The sequence below is a fragment of the Podarcis erhardii genome, assembly GCF_964252035.2.
Source record: "Podarcis erhardii genome assembly, chromosome: 11".
NCBI lineage: Eukaryota > Metazoa > Chordata > Lepidosauria > Squamata > Lacertidae > Podarcis > Podarcis erhardii.
Window position 1 is genome coordinate 50,429,154 of NC_138501.1, and position 18,983 is coordinate 50,448,136.

General features: G+C 46.2%; 1 protein-coding gene and 2 long non-coding RNA genes across 3 annotated transcripts in view; 1 reads left to right on the forward strand and 2 right to left on the reverse strand.

The window, feature by feature from the left end:
* The window catches only part of LOC309352913, a 911,067-nt gene that overhangs the window by 734,200 nt on the left and 157,884 nt on the right, over positions 1-18,983 (forward strand). The window lies entirely within an intron of this gene.
* The window catches only part of LOC309352895, a 553,927-nt gene that overhangs the window by 427,756 nt on the left and 107,188 nt on the right, over positions 1-18,983 (reverse strand). The window lies entirely within an intron of this gene.
* The window catches only part of PIK3C3 (phosphatidylinositol 3-kinase catalytic subunit type 3), a 115,246-nt gene that overhangs the window by 15,985 nt on the left and 80,278 nt on the right, over positions 1-18,983 (reverse strand). The gene's annotated exons all lie outside the window — the stretch shown is intronic.

The following is an 18,983-nucleotide window of genomic DNA, read 5'->3' on the forward strand; positions in this document are numbered from 1 at the left end:
AATATCCCATCTCTACCCACTAAACAACAGCAAAAGCAGGTCATATATCATACCAGAGTACAATTTAGGGCCAAGAGGAATGCATTATCCTGATGAAGGGAAGCTGACAGGGCTGGGTCCAGGTGTGTTTTTCTGGGGAGAGCATTCCACAGTCAGAGGACCACTTTGCTGCAGTTGCTTTGAACACTTTTGATTCACTGTTTTGCTTTAAAACTGCTCTTGCCCAATCAGAACTTTCTCTCTCTCTCTCTCACGCCTTGCTCACTTTCAAGAAACACGGTAGAAAAGTTATTTTATTATTATTATTATTATTAAAATAAGACAATTCTTCCCACTTGCGCAGCTAACATGTCTGCATCGTCTCTTCCTTTTGGCGAATGCGCAATTAAAAAGAGGAAGGGAGGAGGACATCTGTGAAGCCCAGAGAGGAAGAAGTCTTGCCAAGGCGACAAATTATTTCTTGGGGTCATTGTACGACCAAGATTAATGAACACATGAGTCCCACTTGTGAAGTGATCCACAGGACAGGCAAGATCTCAGAAAAACTCTGCTCAGTGGTACAGGAAGTGAAACTAATTTTGTTTCGAATCTTTGAGCGTTTGCAAAATCAGTTTAGCCGAATAATTAAAAAACAACACACACACACACCATGTTCCAAGTGGTCAATCCCCCTACCAAAGCTCTTTGCTTTGCATGTGGGAAGTTGCCTGCAACTTTTGGAATTCCTATTAAAACCAGCCTTTGTTTGTGAAGCCATTAAAATTATTAATGCCTCGCAAGCAAACTGTATCTTAGATGCAGAAGATGGGGAAGAAATTGAGATATAATTTTCGCATTGCTTCTACAGAGGCCCTTGCAATTATCTTTCCTCCAGCATCTAATTAAATATGGATTTTAGACCATTTGTAAGTCCTGAGACTAAAGTGGGGAAGCGGGAAGGGTAAAAACAAACCAACAAACCAGCACAAGAACGTAAGTTATTGTTCCAATATTGGTCCAAGAATAAATGTTAACACATCTTCCATTGGGCCAAATACCATTGTAGAAAATACATAGAAGCATTTTCATTATGCTATCCTTCAGCTGGCGCAGTCTGGTGTTAATTCACAAACCCTCCTGCACCTAATACAAACTTTGCCCAGATGTTTTATTTTCGGACACCAATTTCCTCTGCATTCAAAGCAGAGGCACACTTTGTGCTTAAGCCCAAACACAATTAGCTCTCAAAACAAAAGGGAGGCAGCCTCCTTACAGCTCCCGGGAAATCCAATAGAATCCCAGAGTTCGCTGGATATAGTTCCATTCTGGACATGGGAGGAATAAGTTAACATTGGCAGTTTCACCTTTTGCCAAAATAGTCCGGCATCCCTACCCACCACTGAACATATCTCCTGGGAAGTTGCTCCTTTTTACATGTTATTATTGGTGCAATATGTGGACAAAGAGGTGTGTGCCTTATTGTGGTAGTGGCCCAAAGGGCCATAATGAATGTGATAATGTAAACCCCTATAAATCCTTGAATATGCTTCTAATAGAGAAGTTATGGTAAAAAGGTAAAGGTAAAGGGACCCCTGACCATTACGTCCAGTCACGGACGACTCTGGGGTTGCAGCGCTCATCTCGCTTTATTGCCCGAGGGAGCTGGCATACAGCTTCCGGGTCATGTGGCCAGCATGACTAAGCCGCTTCTGGTGAACCAGAGCAGCACATGGAAACTCCATTTACCTTCCCGCTGGAGCAGCACCTATTTATCTACTTGCACTTTGACGTGCTTTCGAACTGCTAGGTTGGCAGAGCAGAGACCGAGCAACGGGAGCTCACCCCGTCGTGGGGATTCGAACTGCTGACCTTCTGATTGGCAAGTTCTAGGCTCTGTGATTTAACCCACAGTGCCACCCACGTCCCTTTTATAAATCCTTGAATATGCTTCTAATAGAGAATTATGGTAACCTGTTGCGTTATGAAACTGATGATTTGGTAAGTCGCCGTCGCCCACTGGGACAGAAGGAAGAGCTAATACGTAAATCACGAAGATACAGCTCATAAGCTAGAACATAAGTTGATACATGGTGCAAATGGCCACACATAACACAGGTCCCCAACATGCATACTAACACAATGTCAGATCACGGTGAGAATCAAAGTTTAGTTAGCAATGCTTATTGTGCATGTGGATTAAACATGAAATGAGGTAATGGTGTACATGATTAGTGAAAATTAAAATCCTTTGTTTGAAATGTTATAAATAACCCTGCCCAGACCCTTGGGCGGGGTTGCAGTTTTGCGAAAAGATTCGACTGTAACCTATTGCTTTGCAATAAACAACAATGGACTCCTAACTCCTCTCCTCTCTGAGTTTTATTGGCATAAACTCAGAAGATAAGCCATTTTTGGCTTACCACACTATGATATTGTTTGGCATGTGGACTGGACCAGCATTGGAGAATCTGGCGTTCCAGATGGACTCCAGCTCCCATCAGCCCCTGCAACCAGCATGTCCAGTGGTCAGAGATGAGGGAAGTGGTAGCCCCAGGACATCTGAAGGGCTGCAGGGTCCCCCGCCTCATTCGCCTCCAGCCTAAAACTACAAAAGCCATACTTGGTACTTGTAACACATTGACAGGAGGAGATGTACTGCGTTTTCTAAAGCGTTATCCCCCCGCCCCCCAGGGCTTTATGTGGACTTAGAAAGTACAGTAACCATGAAGGTAGTTCTTTAACTGATACGCATCAAAGCTCGGGATGCATTCCATCAGTGTCAAAATAAACTGCAGATTCTCTTCAGTAACTCGGGAGATCACAGATAAAGCAGCTTCCTCTTTTCCGCTACTCCTAGCACAAAACAAACCTTTTGACCAAAAACTCTGCCTCCTCCTCCTCCTCCTCCTCCTTCTTCTTCTTCTTCTTCCCCCACATCTTGGAAGCAGCAAAGAGTTACAATAAAATTATTGAGATCAAAACTCCTTCTGCCTACCGTTATAATGCCAGGAATGTAAACAGAATGGGTTTAGGCGAGGAAAAGTGGCCAGAGGTTTGCTCCACAATGAGAAGGTATGGGGCACTTCAACTACTCCACCTGTTTCCTGGATATTTAAAGTGTTCATTCATGAGCAATAATGATTCTTCAAACTCTAAGCCAGTGCAAGGTTTGATCTTCTTCAGCGTTGCACAGCCGCAGCCGACCAAGGCATGTTATAAATGTAACCATAGTACAGTGGTACCTCGGTTTTCAAGCATTTTGGAACCTGAACGTTTCTGTTTTCAAATGATGAAAACCCGGAAGTAAATGCTTTCGTTTTGAAATGCGCCTAAGAAGTTGAACGGCTTTCTCTGTGCCCCCCCAATTTTCTACATTGACTTTGCAGACCACCCTTTGTGCCTCGGTTGTCAAATGTTTCAGAAGTCGAACGGTCTTCCGGAATGGATTACTTTAGACAACCGAGGTACCACTGTATTATTGTAGATGTCATCTTCTTAAATGTTAGGAAGAACTTTCTGATGGTAAGAGCTGTTCGGCAGTGGAACAGACTATCTTGGTAAGTAGTGGGCTCTCCTTTGTAGGAGCTTTTTAAAGCAGAGGTTGAATGGCCATCTGTCAGGGATTCCTTAAATGTGATTCCTGCAGTGCAGGTGGTTGGACAGACTCTACAATTCTGTGATTCCACGATCTTCAGTTGCTCACGCCCCATATGCTTTTGGGCAACGGAGCTCCAGCCAATCATCTCAAGGCTAGATACATATCTTGATGCAAACCTCTCCCAGTGTGGTGTAGTGGTTAAGAACGGTAGTCTCGTAATCTGGGGAACCGGGTTCACATCTCCGCTCCTCCACATGCAGCTGCTGGATGACCTTGGGCCAGTCACACTTCTTTGAAGTCTCTCAGCCCCACTCACCTCACAGAGTGTTTCTTGCGGGGGGTGGGGGGGGAGGGAAAGGAGAATGTTAGCCGCTTTGAGACTCCTTAAAGGGAGAGAAAGGCGGGATATCAAATCCAAACTACTCTTCTTCTTCTTCTTCTTCTTCTTCTTCTTCTTCTTCTTCTTCTTCCCCTTTTGCATGATATCTGGCTCCGATGGGAGAAAGCTGGCTTCACCTATGGATATAAGCTCCAGTCTTGTGCAGAGCCTAGTCATTGGTCCACCTGGAATGCCTGCTCTGAGAATTGTCTACTCCAGGAACGGGGAGGTGGATCTGGCTGGTGGGCTGATCTGTATCTCACCCAGCAGCCGAAGATGACTTGTGGGAGGGCCACTCGCCTGTCAATCACCTGGCACCGTAATGTGATCTGGGGACATTTGGGTACCAGTGATCTATGTTCACTCCTGACAGGTCCTTCTGGTGTCTAGTTACATACAAGAAAGCCACACTGCAACCAACTGAAATCAACCAGCCAAGCACTGGGCCCTCTAACCCAAACTCAGCCCTCCAGATGTTTTGAGACTACAACTCCCATCATCCCTAGCTAACAGAACCAGTGGTCAGGGATGATGGGAATTCTAGTTCCAAAATATCTGGAGGGCCAAGTTTGGCTACCACTGCCCTAACCTCTCACAGTGATGATGACACTAACATTATGCAACGGAACGAAAGAACAACCTCCATCTCTCCCTCCCTTCTCTTTCCCCCAAATCGCAAGATGACCATGATGAAAGCATCTCTCACTACATGTAAACGAACTGTGAAAAAAGACACTATAAATTGAAAGTGGAGATGAAAGATGTACTCCCGCCTGTTTCTAGCACAAGAAAATCCTTTAAAAACCCACTAATTATTTTTTAAAATGACACCAGGAGACTTGTTTTTGCCTGTTTGGGTGATCAGCTGACTGTGGCAAACCTTTGGCCGAGTCGCATCCTTATTTGCCCTACCTCTGTAAGGACCCCAGGTGACCCCAGGCTTGGCCCAAATGGCCTCGTAGCCCAATCAGGCCCCCAGGTTTCCCACCCCTGGTCTATTTTGCTCTCCAGGTTCCAGACAGGGGCCTTTGCCACCACCCCCTACCTCGTTCTTTTCAGCTGGAGATCCTGAGCTCTGTCGCTGGGACCTCTTTGCTCTCAAAACACATGTTCTACTACTGAGATATAACCCCCTTCCTTTTAACCACCTAACAACAGTAGGAGAAATAATAATAATAACAGATGCAAGAGATTAGACATGGCAGAATTTGCTCCAAAGAAGCTACCAGAACAGCAAAAGCAACATGAATTTCCAAGGGTCATTCAACCAAGATGGGGCAAGAATCTTGTCAGGGAACTGCCATCGGAGCCAGAGGCGGAGGGAAGGCTCCAGAGGGATGCCGGAGAGGGTCCCAGCAGGGAGAGAGGCAGCCCATCTGCTGGGGAAGGAAATCAGCGTAACACCAGGGGTGAAGGGGGGCAGATGGGGGAATTGGAGAGAAGGCTCCAGGACTCTTCACCGGAGACCAGTGGGGAGAGCACGGGTCCTCTGCTGCCCACACCCTCCCTGCGCAGAAGACTTCCACGCAGGAAGAGTAGGAGGAGACTTGGCGTCAAAGAACTTCTTTGCTGGAAGAAGTTTAAGAAATGCCCACTGACGGATTCTGCCAGCGACTGAGACAGCCACGAGTGCAAGGCTGTCCAGAGAGAAAGGGTTCAACCAGGCAACCTAGCCAGGAGTGACGGCAACTTACGCACGAGCAACCCCCTTAGAACCATTACAGATCTCTTCTATTCTGGCTTCAGGCATTAGGCTGTCCATAAGGCAATAACCTGCCCCAAAGGAATGAAGGATTAAAGACCCTGCTTTCCTGAGGCAGAGGCTAACAATGCCTGAGTCAGCTACTCTGGGCAATTTGGTATCAATGTTTAATGACTACATGTTGGGAACTCAAGATTTAGGTAGAAAGAAAGAAAGAAAGAAAGAAAGAAAGAAAGAAAGAAAGAGAGTCCACACCAAGTCCCAAAGCTTGTCTGGCAAGCTTCTGTTTTCCCACACCCCCCTTGATATTTCATTCACAAGACTAATTGCAAGTCAACCATTCTGAAAGTTATCTGTTAGCTCAGTGGAAGAACATCTGACTTGCATGCAGAACATCTCCAGTTCAACCCCTGGCAGCTCCAGGTAGGGCTGGGAAGCTGGTCTGGCCTGAAAACCTGGAGGGGTGCTGCCAGTCAGTGTACACAATGCTGAGCTGGGTAAATCAATGGTTGTTGTTGTTGTTTAGTCGTGTCCGATTCTTCGTGACCCCATGGACCAGAGCACGCCAGGCACTTCTGTCTTGCACTGCCTCCCACAGTTTGGTCAAACTCATGCTGGTAGCTATGAGAACACTGTCCCACCATCTCGTCCTCTGTCGTCCCCTTCTCCTTGTGCCCTCCATCTTTCCCAACATCAGGGTCTTTTCCAGGGAGTCTTCTCTTCTCATGAGGTGGCCAAAGTATTGGAGCCTCAGCTTCAGGATCTGTCCTTCCAGTGAGCACTCAGGGCTGATTTCCTTCAGAATGGAGAGGTTTGATCTTCTTGCAGTCCATGGGACTCTCAAGAGTCTCCTCCAGCACCATAATTCAAAAGCATCAATTCTTCAGCGATCAGCCTTCTTGATGGTCCAGCTCTCACTTCCATACATCACTACTGGGAAAACCATAGCTTTAACTATACGGACCTTTGTTGGCAAGGTGATGTCTCTGCTTTTTAAGATGCTGTCTAGGTTTGTCATTGCTTTTCTCCCAAGATCAATGGTGTGCCATGGTAAAAGGCAGATTCCTATGTTACTATTACACAGTGTCTTTCTTTTGGAGAGAGGGGTGGCAGCCCTTGATAGTACAGGGGTTATGTTCCATTCTGAGCTGGGGGGATCCACAAGTCAGTGGTGAGTGAGGCCAGAGGAAAAATGGTGTGAGTGTGGATCTACATCGGAAGCAAGGGTGGGAGGAGACCAGCAACACCTCCTCTCTCCTCTGAGAGCCAGTGTAGTGTAGTGGTTAAGAGCGATAGACTCGTAATCTGGTGAACCGGGTTCGCTTCCCCACTCCTCCACATGCAGCTGCTGGGTAACCTTGGGCTAGTCACACTTCTCAGCCTCACTCACCTCACAGAGTGTTTGTTGTGGGGGAGGAAGGGAAAGGAGATTGTGAGATGCTTTGAGACTCCTTAGGGTGGTGATAAAGTGGGGTATCAAATCCAAACTATTCTTCTTCTTCTTTGTAGGATGCAACATTAGCAGTCAAATACAACACTTCCTGTTTGCCCAGAATGGACACACAGGGGGTGTTACTCTAGCCAGGAGGAGACTTCCTGTCAAATGTGGTCTGGAGTTTCCTTCCCTTGCGAGTGACCAGGTAGGTGGGTGTGATGCTGGGAGACACAGCCATCAATCTTCTTCCATTTACTTCTCTTGGACTGCATGTGGAATGAGTTCCCATATGGGATGAACTCAAACCCTCTTCTGTAACTCTTAGCAAAATCCTGCCTTCAGGGATCCAATTGTGAACTGAATGTGAGTAAACTTCTTGTTATACCTTTGAAAGAAGACTATTGTGTCTTTCTGGGACGCGGGTGGCGCTGTGGGTTAAACCACAGAGCCTAGGACTTGCCGATCAGAAGGTCGGTGGTTCAAATCCCCGCGATGGGGTGAGCTCCCATTACTCGGTCCCTGCTCCTGCCAACCTAGCAGTTCGAAAGCACGTCAAAGGGCAAGTAGATAAATAGGTACCGCTCTGGCAGGAAGGTAAACAGCGTTTCCGTGCACTGCTCTGGTTCGCCAGAAGCGGCTTAGTCATGCTAGCCACATGACCCGGAAGCTGTACGCCGGCTCCCTCGGTCAGTAAAGCGAGATGAGCGCCGCAACCCCAGAGTTGTCTGTGACTGGACCTAATGGTCAGGGGTCCCTTTACCTTTACTAAATGGAAGAACATCTCTGCAGCTTAGTATCTGCTGTGGAAAGCCCGGCTTCGCTTATCCTTTTCTGCTCATAAGCCATGCCACACATGGCATGGACACTCTCCAAGCACCCTTTCTTTGGCTGCCCGTAAAACATCCCAAAGCAATTTCACAATACATGGAAATGGATCCGAGGGCAGGTATTTTCTCGATCCAGCCCATGGGTCTCTGGCTCTGGCGGGAAGGTAAACGGTGTTTCCGTGTGCTGCTCTGGTTTGCCAGAAGCAGCATAGTCATGCTGGCCACATGACCCGGAAGCTGTCTGTGGACAAACGCCGGCTCCCTTGGCCTATAGAGCGAGATGAGCGCGTAACCCCAGAGTCGTTCACGACTGGACCTAATGGTCAGGGGTCCCTTTACCTTTTTACCATAACCTCTCTATTAGAAGCATATTCAAGGATTTATAGGGGTTTACATTATCACATTCATTATGGCCCTTTGGGCCACTACCACAATAGGGCAACATTCCCACACTCTTTGCCGAAAGGCCACTGTAGTTGGCAGATCCGGACCCCAAGGAGCTTGCCACAGCTGTCAATGCCACGGCAACTGCAGCAGATGGTGCACTCCTTGGAGGCTGGATCTGATGCCTCTGTGGATCCTGCCACCTGAGGCAGCCAAGTCACCTTGCCTCATGTGTGGGCCGGCCCTTGATGTAGGCTGAAACACAGAGAGACACAACCTCTCCTAATCAGGAGCCAATGGAAGGTAGAGCCAAATTAATTCTAGTTTTGTCCCCATCCTCCTCCTTGCTTTGTTCTACAAGTGCAACACTGGGACAACGTGCAGAGGAAGCTGTAGGATAAAGGCTCATTCCTCCTGCGCCACCTCAGAGATGGAAGAAAATGTCAGGTAGAGAAACCTCAACTACCTCTTTGCCTTATTCTGGTAATTTCCCACCACCTCTCCTGCTCAGGTCTTCCTAAAAAAGGAAAGGGGAAGCAGTGGAGAAATATGAGTCATTTTTTAATTTTATTTTTGCACGGGGGATTTGTCTGTGCAAAATGTTTAGCAAACGCTGAGCATCGTCATATCCTACGAGCAGAAACTTGCGGCTCCTTTGGGATCGCTTGAACCTTCCTGCTGTCACTTTCCGTCAAGGAAACGGATGCTATCAACAGTTAAAACAGGGCTACTTTTTCTATTCTTTTTTTTTTTACAGGCATTGCTGGGCTTGAAGAAAATAGATGGCCTTTATCATCCATCCCCGCTCCTGAACTCTGATTTTTATTTTTTTAAAAAAACACACACAATGCAGCAGCGGCCCCTGCTGTAAGTCCAGGGATGTTTCACCAGAGAGAGCACAGGCAGTCAGAAGCATTATGTTTCTGAAACCCGCCTGTGTTTCTTTTGTCTGGCGAAGAAATCATTGGTCCCAGATGCTCTCTCATTTAAAGGTCATGTTTGCTAAGAAAGACACATGCTGAACTCTGAGGTCACTTGGCTCAAAGGCTTGGGGAGGGGGTGAGGAGACTAGTTTTTTTTTGTCTCGTTTAGATTTAACAATAGGAAACTTGCATCCAAGCGTTACCTAGAGAACAATACCGCCAAGTGCCCCTGAGCACTTTCGTCTCCAACAAACAAAAATATTCTGTAGTTATTATCATCCGAACCATTATACATCTTGGAAGCTGGGGAGGGAGACACTTAAAGCAGAAACAAAGGGGATATTTGCAAATTGCTGCATCGACTTCCTCACCCAAGGCAGCGTTGGCTGAATTTCTTTTAATTTTTTTGGTAAAAAAGGAGAAGTGCTGGAAAACTTCTTTTGCAAGGTCCAGTATATCTGAAGGAGCATCTCCACCCCCATCCTTCTGCCCGGACGCTGAGGTCCAGCACGGAGGGCCTCCTGGAGGTTCCCTCACTGCAAGAGGCCAAGTTACAGGGAACCAGGCAGAGGGCCTTCTCGGTAGTGGTGCCCTCCCTGTGGAACGCCCTCCCATCAGATGTCAAAGCGATAAACAACTACCTGACATTCAGAAGACATCTTAAGGCAGCCCTGTTCAGGGAGGTTTTTAATGTGTGATTTTAGTGTATTTTTGGTTTCTGTGGAAGCCGCCCAGAGTGGCTGGGGAAACCCAGCCAGATGGGGGGGTACAAATAAATTATTATTATTATTATTATTATTATTATTATTATTATTATTATTATTATAAACAACACATTCTTTTCCAGGAGGATGTTTAGGGAAAAAGCTGCCTTCTCCTGAGTCTAACCAGTAGTCCATCTAAGCTTAGATTGTCTGGACTGACTGCCTCCCCAAGGTTTCAGGTAGGGGAAATTTCCCCAGTCGTACCTGAAGATGCTGGGGGCTGAATCCAGGAACTTCTGCATGCAATGTTAAATGGGGAACGTTAAAAACCATCCGCTGCACGTCTGTTTTTTTGCACGTACCAATTTTGAGGAACTAGCTGGTGGTTAAGGGACGCGGGTGGCACTGTGGGTTAAACCACAGAGCCTAGGACTTGCCAATTAGAAGGTCGGTGGTTCAAATCCCCGCGACGGGGTGAGCTCCCATTACTCAGTCCCTGCTCCTGCCAACCTAGCAGTTCGAAAGCACATCAAAGTGCAAGTAGATAAATAGGTACCACTCCAGCAGGAAGGTAAACAGCGTTTCCGTGCACTGCTCTGGTTCGCCAGAAGCGGCTTAGTCATGCTGGCCACATGACCCGGAAGCTGTACGCCGGCTCCCTCAGTGAGTAAAGCGAGATGAGCGCCGCAACCCCAGAGTTGTCTGTGACTGGACCTAATGGTCAGGGGTCCCTTTACCTTTACTCAATGGAAGAGCATCTCTGCAGCTTAGTATCTGCTGAGGAAAGCCCGGCTTCGCTTATCCCTTTCTGTCATAAGCCATGCCACACATGGCATGGACACTCTCCAAGCGCCCTTTCTTTGGCTGCCCGTAAAACATCCTAAAGCAATTTCACAATACATGGAAATGGATCTGAGGGCAGGTATTTTCTCGATCCAGCCCATGGGTCTCTAAGCACGCACCAGTAAAATGCGAGCAAAAGTGCCCTGCCTGCCTCACAAGGTTGTTGTTAAGGGCAACATGACAAAATCTTTTAAAATCAAGGTTCAATTTAAACACAACTACTTTATAGTAATAATCAAATGGAGGCCTTGCCCTTTTTACACACCTCTCCATTGATAAAGGCTTCCCCTGTGCTGTAACAATCGCAGGAAACGGAGAGCTCTAATTTATTCACGATCTTTACTCTGCTGGTGTTTAAAGCTTAAGGGTAAGATGATTTCGAACAGCTTCAGTACAAAAGCAGTCATCTCCGACACACTTCTGTCATTCTCCTGCCTTTGTCTCCATAAATAGGCTAATTTATACTCACTGATACTTAAGAGTGATGTAGGGTTTTGTCTACCAAAATATTTCTCTGCGATGGATCACTATAGCAACTGTATCTTCATTAAAAATAATCAAAGAACATACAGTAAGCTGTTCTTACACACTACATACTCAGGTCCCCCCCTCCCCAAATTGCCATCTTCTAATCATCTTGATATTATCCCTTTCCAAATACTGTATTTTTCGCCCTATAGGACGCACCGTCCCATAAGGCGCACCTAGTTTTTTTGGGGGGGGGAAATAGAGGGGGGGAAATTATTTCCCCCCCAGGCACGGGGCTGGGGCGGGGGAGGCCCGCCTGAGCTTCCCCCGACCCCAGCCCCCAAACAGGCAGCTCTCTGCAAGCTGTGGGAGCCCAGCGCTGGCTCCCGCTGCTTGCAGAGAGGTCCGCGAAGCCTGGACGCGCTGAGCTCAGCGTGCGCAGGCTTCAGCACTCAATCAACTATCCGCAAGCAGCGGGAGCGCTCCCGCTGCTTGCGGAGATGTCCGCGAAGCCTGGAGAGCGAGAGGGGTCAGTGTGCACCGACCCCTCTCGCTCTCCAGGCTTCACCGAAAGCCTGCATTCGCCCCATAGGACGCACACACATTTCCCCTTCATTTTTGGAGGGGAAAAAGTGCGTCCTATAGGGCGAAAAATACGGTAATTGCAATAGAAATCTACTGTTTTCTTTTTTTTAGTGTTGATGTTTATGACCCTGTCCTTATATTTTAAAGGGATCTGCTCAGCTCTGACAGTGCGATAGCAAGAGGGGACCTCCACGTCTGGAGGCTTTGCACCTCTGAATGACAGGGGTTGGAGTCAAAACGATGAAAGGGCCTGCTGTTTATGGGGCAGCAGTCTGCCCACCTGCGAACCCCCAGCAGCTGGTATTCAGAGACATATTGCCTCTGACATCCTGACCAGTAGCCACTGATAGCCCTCTACTCCATGAATTAGTCCAATCCGCTTTTAAAGCCATCCAAGTTGGTGGCTATCACTATCTCCTGTGGCAAGGAGTTCTGTAGTTTAACAATGTATTGCATGACTAAGCACTTTCTCTTATCTGCCCTCCAACTTCCAGCTTCACTGTATGTCCACAAATTGTAGAGAGGGAGAAAAAACTTTTCTCTCAATCCACTTTCTCCATGACATGAATAATTTTATTTCAGTCATATTTTATTAAATTTTCAAAAAATAAAAATAAAAAATCACATATACATTCCAATACATAATATCTTTTGCTTTGCTTTGTCGACTTCCCACCCCATTTTTGTGGTGTTTTTTATTTATTTATTACTCCCTCTTGCTGCATCCTATTTTCTCTCTCTTATATCATAACAATAATACAGTAATCTCTAGTTCCTTATGTTGCTCATAGTTCAAATCTTGCTTGCAAATTCATTGTACTATAATATTTCTTTAAATACAGTGGTACCTCTGGTTAAGATCTTAATTCGTTCTGGAGGTCTGTTCTTAACCTGAAACTGTTCTTAACCTGAAGCACCACTTTAGCTAATGGGGCCTCCCGCTGCCGCCGCGCCGCCAGAGCATGATTTCTTTTCTCATCCTGAAGCAAAGTTTTTAACCCGAGGTACTATTTCTGGGTTAGCGGAGTCTGTAACCTGAAGCATCTGTAACCCAAGGTACCATTGTAGTCTGAAAAAGGGCCAGGCATAGTTTTATAAAGTATAAAATTATAAACCATGCCTTACTTGTCTTTTCACTAAATGGAAAAGTCCCAAACAATGCAACCTTTCTCAAGGCAAATCTAAAATAAATGTAGTATAAACACCAACAATTGGGAAACACTTGCCTGCGAGTGCTACAAATGGAGAACAGCCTTTACCAAAGGTGCCATGGGCTTTGAAGACACTCGAACTCAGGACGCAGGGAAGAAAAGTGCCAGGAGGAAGGGACGCTTGGCAAACCCTCACCGTGATCAACTCCTGCCCGGAAACCTATGTCCCCACTGTGGAAGGATGTGTGGATCCAGAATTGGCTTCCACAATCACTTACGGACTCACTGTTAAAACCCTGTTTATGGAAGACAATCTTACTCGGATATGAGTGATCGCCAAAGAAGAAGAAGAAGAAGAATGTTATGTATGTTTGAGTTTTTATATTGTAAACCGCCTTGTGATTCTTGAATGAACGGTGGTCTAGAAATTATGCAAACACCTTTTTGGACTATTTCAAGAAACATTATAGGATGATGAACTTGTGAGCAGGATTTGAGTCATGAGCAACGGAAGTAATTAGATTATGATATTTGTGGCTATGATTTGATAGAACAGCAGCAGGAGGGGAGAAAAAACAACTCTGTGGAAAATGGGGAGGAAAGTCGACAAAAATAAGAGGAAAGATGAAATTATGACTGTAGATGTTAAACATGCTGAAGCTTAATAAAATATAACTGGGGGAAAACAGATATCATATATATATATATACACCATATTTTTCACTCTATAGGACACAATTTTTCCCCTCCAAAAATGAAGGGGAAATGTGTGTGCATCCTATGGAGCGAATGCAGGCTTTCGCTGAAGCCTGGAGAGCGAGAGGGGTCGGTGCGCACCGACCCCTCTCACTCTCCAGGCTTCAAGAAGCTATCCGCAAGCCTTCAGAGCCCGGCGGGAGTTCCTACCGGGCTCCCAAGGCTTGCGGATAGCAGCCTGCAGCCTGAAGCCCGGAGAGCGCAGCGCTGCACACCCCGGGCTTGGGGCAGATATCCGCAAGCCTTGGGAGCCCAGTGGGAGTTCCTGCTGGGCTCCCAAGGCTTGCGGATAGCTGCTGCAGCCCAAAGCCAAAACAGCGAGATGGGAGGCTGTGCAGCTGTCTCGCTGTTCTAGCTTCGGGATGGCTGCGGCAAGCCTCCGCAGGTCAGTGGGGTGCCTTCACCCCGCTGCCCTGTGGAGGCTACAAAGGATGTCCCCGAAGCCTCAAGCCTTTGGAGTGCAGCTGCGCTCCAAAGGCTTCAGGGATCTTTGAGGCAGGCGGTGGGGGAAAGCAGCGCTTCCCCCCACCGCCAGCCCCAAAGCTCAGGGGGCATTGGCAAGGCTGCACACAACCTTTGCACTGTTCCCTGACCTGCTCTTGAACGCACCTTGTTTTAGAGGGGGAGAACAAGAACCCCCCCCTTTCTCCCCCTCCTATGGTCCGGTGCGTCCTATGGTCTGGTGCGTCCTATAGAGTGAAAAATACGATGCATATATATATGTATATATGCTTGAGGTGAGAACTATACACTGTATTTCAAATGCAGCCACACCATATATTTGTATAAAGGCATTATGAATCTACATCAGTGAAAGTTGTGCAACATCAGAAATATATCACCTGAAAAACGGGCCCTGGTCAAATCCTGCACCTGGAGTCGCAGGATTTTATTTTATCTTATTGTTTAAAATAATGAATTTCAGCCATTCTCTGTTTCCCTTTTCTGTCATCCTGGTGCTTTAGGGAGCACTTGCACCAGGAGATGAGAAAATTGACTTAGAACACCCATCTGCATAAAGCAAATAGCAGCGTTTGTCTTGTAGCCAGGCAAACATAGCGTACTTTACAAGTCTTCGCCCCCAAGCCTTCCATGAAAATGATATTATGGCTGAAAATGGGCTATTGACTTCATTCAGGCACCGACAGGTAATTTAATTTTACAGGTCAAGGCAAAATGGATCCTTATCTTGTTTGAGTTTCTCGAAATATATATGGATTTCTTGTTTAAAGCTTTGAGGAGGGGGACGGGGGGACAAGACGAAAATCAATCAAGACACTGAAAACATCTGTTTAAATTCTCCTCAACACAATGTACGTGGCATTATCTTGTTTAAAGAGTTTGAGCAAAGCTGCCCACTTCAGCCAGGAGAAGTTTAAGACAACTGTCTCCGCTCTCGACTCAACTCATGAGAGCTGCCTTGTTTACAAAGCACCAGAATAGTCTCTTATAACAATGAGGAATTGATGCTTTTGAATTCTGGTGCTGGAGGAGACTCTTGAGAGTCCCATGGACTGCAAGAAGATCAAACCTATCCATTCTGAAGGAAATCAGCCCTGAGTGCTCACTGGAAGGACAGATCGTGAAGCTGAGGCTCCAATACTTTGGCCACCTCATGAGAAGAGAAGACTCCCTGGAAAAGACCCTGGTGTTGGGAAAGATTGAGGGCACAAGGAGAAGGGGACGACGGAGGACAAGATGGCTGGACAGTGTTTTCGAGGCTACCAGCATGAGTTTGACCAAACTGTGGGAGGTGGTGGAGGACAGGGGTGCCTGGCATGCTCTGGTCCACGGGGTCAAGAAGAGTCAGACACGACTAAACGACTAAACAACAACAACAAACAATGAGTTTGCCTAGATGGAGGACAGAGATGGATGGGTGAAGAAACAAAGGCAAAATTCACATTTATTTGCTCCACCCACTTTTGCCTCCGGCGCCACCCACAACTGGAATCTGGCCCCCGGAATACTGCCCTGAAGGGAATGTGGCCCTCAGACTGGAAAAAAAAGTTCCCCAATCAGTTATATGGCAAGGGGTGATAAAATAGTATCAAACAGATACTGGAAAAATCTGGCTCTTTATTAGCAAAGAGATCCCAATTTAGATCTAGCCCAAACACATTGCTTCATAGGAATGATGTGCCAAGAATGGAAAATTCTCTTCTGTAACAAAGAACAAAAGAGGAAAAAGAGAGAGAGAGAGAGAGATGATATTGCTGAAAATCAATGCAACTGTAGCATTAGATAAATATAGATTTTTCCTGATAGGGTTGCAGAAAGAAAAGCTTTGCCACAGAGAGCAGAAAAAATAATATAAATTTGGTTTCAAATTTCTCCCAGAATACCTGATGATTTTATAAGACATCATTCTCACTTCAGACTGAGCAGCCCATACAAAGTAAGAGCTATTGCACTGAGGAGAAATGAAAGTCCTCCTTGAGATCACTGTGTATTGAGATACCAGCGTCACCTTCAGGGCTTGGAAGTTAAGGAGATTTAGCATTGCTTGGGGACTCCAGTGGTTTCAATGGTGATTTCAGCATCAGCTTTTTGCTATTGGTGGGCATTGGCCATGTTTGGGGGCTCAATATACCGAAAAGAGTAGGGACGCGGCTGGCACTGTGGTCTAAACCACTGAGCCTCTTGGGCTTGCTGATCAGAAGGTCACCAGTTTGAATCCCCATGATGGGGTGAGCTCCTATTGCTCGCTCCCAGCTCCTGCCAACCTAGCAGTTCCAAAGCATGCCAAAAAGTGCAAGTAGATAAATAGGTACTGCTGTGGTGGGAAGGTAAACGCCGTTTCCATGCAATGTTCTGGTTTTGCTAGAAGCGGCTTAGTCATGCTGGCCACATGACCCAGAAAAACCTGTCTGCGGACAAACGCCGGCTCCCTCGGCCTGTAAAGTGAGATGAGCGCCACAGCCCCAGAGTCGCCTGCGACTAGACATAACTGTCAGGGGTCCCTTTACCTTTACAGTGGTAGCTCAGGTTAAGAACTTAATTCGTTCTGGAGGCCCATTCTTAACCTGAAACTGATCTTAACCTGGGGTACCACTTTAGCTAATGGGGCCTCCCGCTGCTGCGCAATTTCTGTTCTCATCCTGAAGCAAAGTTCTTAACCCGAGGTACTATTTCTGGGTTAGGGGTCTGTAACCTGAAGCGTCTGTAACCTGAAGCATCTGTAACCCGAGATACCACTATATCTGACTTTTAGAAGACATCTGAAGGCAGCCGTATATTGGGAAATTTTTAATGTCCGATGTTTTACAATTTTAATATGCTGTAACCCCCCCAGGGTGGCTGGGGAAGCCCAGCCAGATGGATGGAGTATAAATAATAAAATAAAATACAATAATTAAAGCACATATGATCAAACTTTGTAAAAGAAAGTGCAGCCTGGAGAGCTATGGAAATTAAATAACAACATCATAACATCAGTAACCTTTCCAGATCCTCAGTCTTATGACATTAAGACAACATATTGTCACAAAAGATCAAGAGCGACTCACTGTTCCAGGGAGAAATTGATTACAAAACTTCAAAGGCATCACAAGGTATCACACAAACTGATTCCATTCTCCCCACCCCCACCCCTGAAGAAAGTGCTTTGGGATTTATTCTATTAGACTTTCCATTAAAGTAGACTTTGAAAAATGGAAAGGAGACACCTCCATTAAAACAAAGGGAACAAAAAAGGCTGTGATGTGAAGGAATGACAAAATAAATAAGATTCCAAATGCAGAAGCATAGATATAATATAATAAGATGAGTCTTTTACAAGATCGGCAAAACTCAGAAGAAGAAGCAGCATTCGAAAGACCTCAGAAACGCTTCTTAGCAAATTGCACATTGAAATGTAGTCTGAATGGAGAAAGAGAAATTGGGATGGATGGCTCTCTCCAGCCAACACGAAAACGTGTACGCCGTTGCCCAAATCAAACATGAAAGCTGTTGCCCACATATTAATAACAAGCCGGTTATGTTCTGCCTTAATTGGCACAAAAACACAAAGGAAGAGACTCTCCATTTGATAGAGGAAGAGTGTCAGATTGCTCGCAAGACAGAGTCCAGGCCAAACACAAACACCATCACGTCAAGCAACACTGAACTCCTGACAGAGATGAATGGGATTAAACTAAGTGGTAAGTCAGAACTTGAAGTCTGCAGATGAGGAAAAAACAAAAAAGAAAATAAAATAAGCAAGACCCCTGAAATCCAGAACGACTGCCAATTTCGTTCTTTGATGGCCAGGTTTCTACCAATTATATATCCTTGACGACTGCATCTCAGTGCAGTGACGAGGGTTAGGAAACGTAAAACCCCCCACCAGAGAAATCAGAACGGTTTCAGAAGTGGCTATTCCCCCTCCTCCGTCAAATTAAAAAGAGACCAGGCTGGAATAAGATGGGTTTCTGAATCATCAGAAGACAGAGATGAGATTGCTCTTGTTTGGCAAGCTGCCCTCCCGCTTCTTTTATAGACTTCCTTCGGATAATGTCTAGGATCACTTCCAACACTACATTTCTCACTTTGCAAGGGTCCCTAGGCCAGTTCATACTGCTAGAGTCCTCTGTGTGCCAGAGTTCAAGCACACAGCCGCACAAGGGATTATCACAATCATCATCAACAACAATGAAATTTCTACCCAGGCCTTCCTCTCAAAGCAGCCCAGGGCAGCAGACAACCATACCATTAAAAAAAATGCAGTGCAATTAAAATAATCTGAAACATCTTTAAAAGACATAAAAACAAATTAAAAGAACATCTAAACGAGGGTTTACTGTTTGAAATATGGCAACCCTAATCTAAACACTTTCAAAAACACTATGAGCATCTCAAAACATTTGAACACAGTCAGATACCCCCACAACCAACTAATCCAAGGTTGTCAGGAATAGCACCTTTCAGCCTGAGATCTGCATTTCCTTCTGGGTGATTTTCCTGGGGTGGAACAGTAATGATTGGCAGAGCCAGAGGCAAAAAAGAGGGTGGGACAATGGACGTGTCTCTTACCTTTGTACTGCGGGCGACACTGCAGTCACATAAAAGCCAGAGGTTTCGACAGAACCCCTTCACATCTCTCCAAGCAGGCAAGCAAGAGGCAACTTCATGGCTTGAGGTGATATTCCAACATGAGGAGGCATGTGGAGCAGGGCTGGTGAGGGCCTCAGCTTGGGAAGAGTTTCAAAGCTCAGAGAAGCCTGGCCAGTGTGTTCCCTGCTTCTGAACCAGCAGAAGCGAGGAAAACT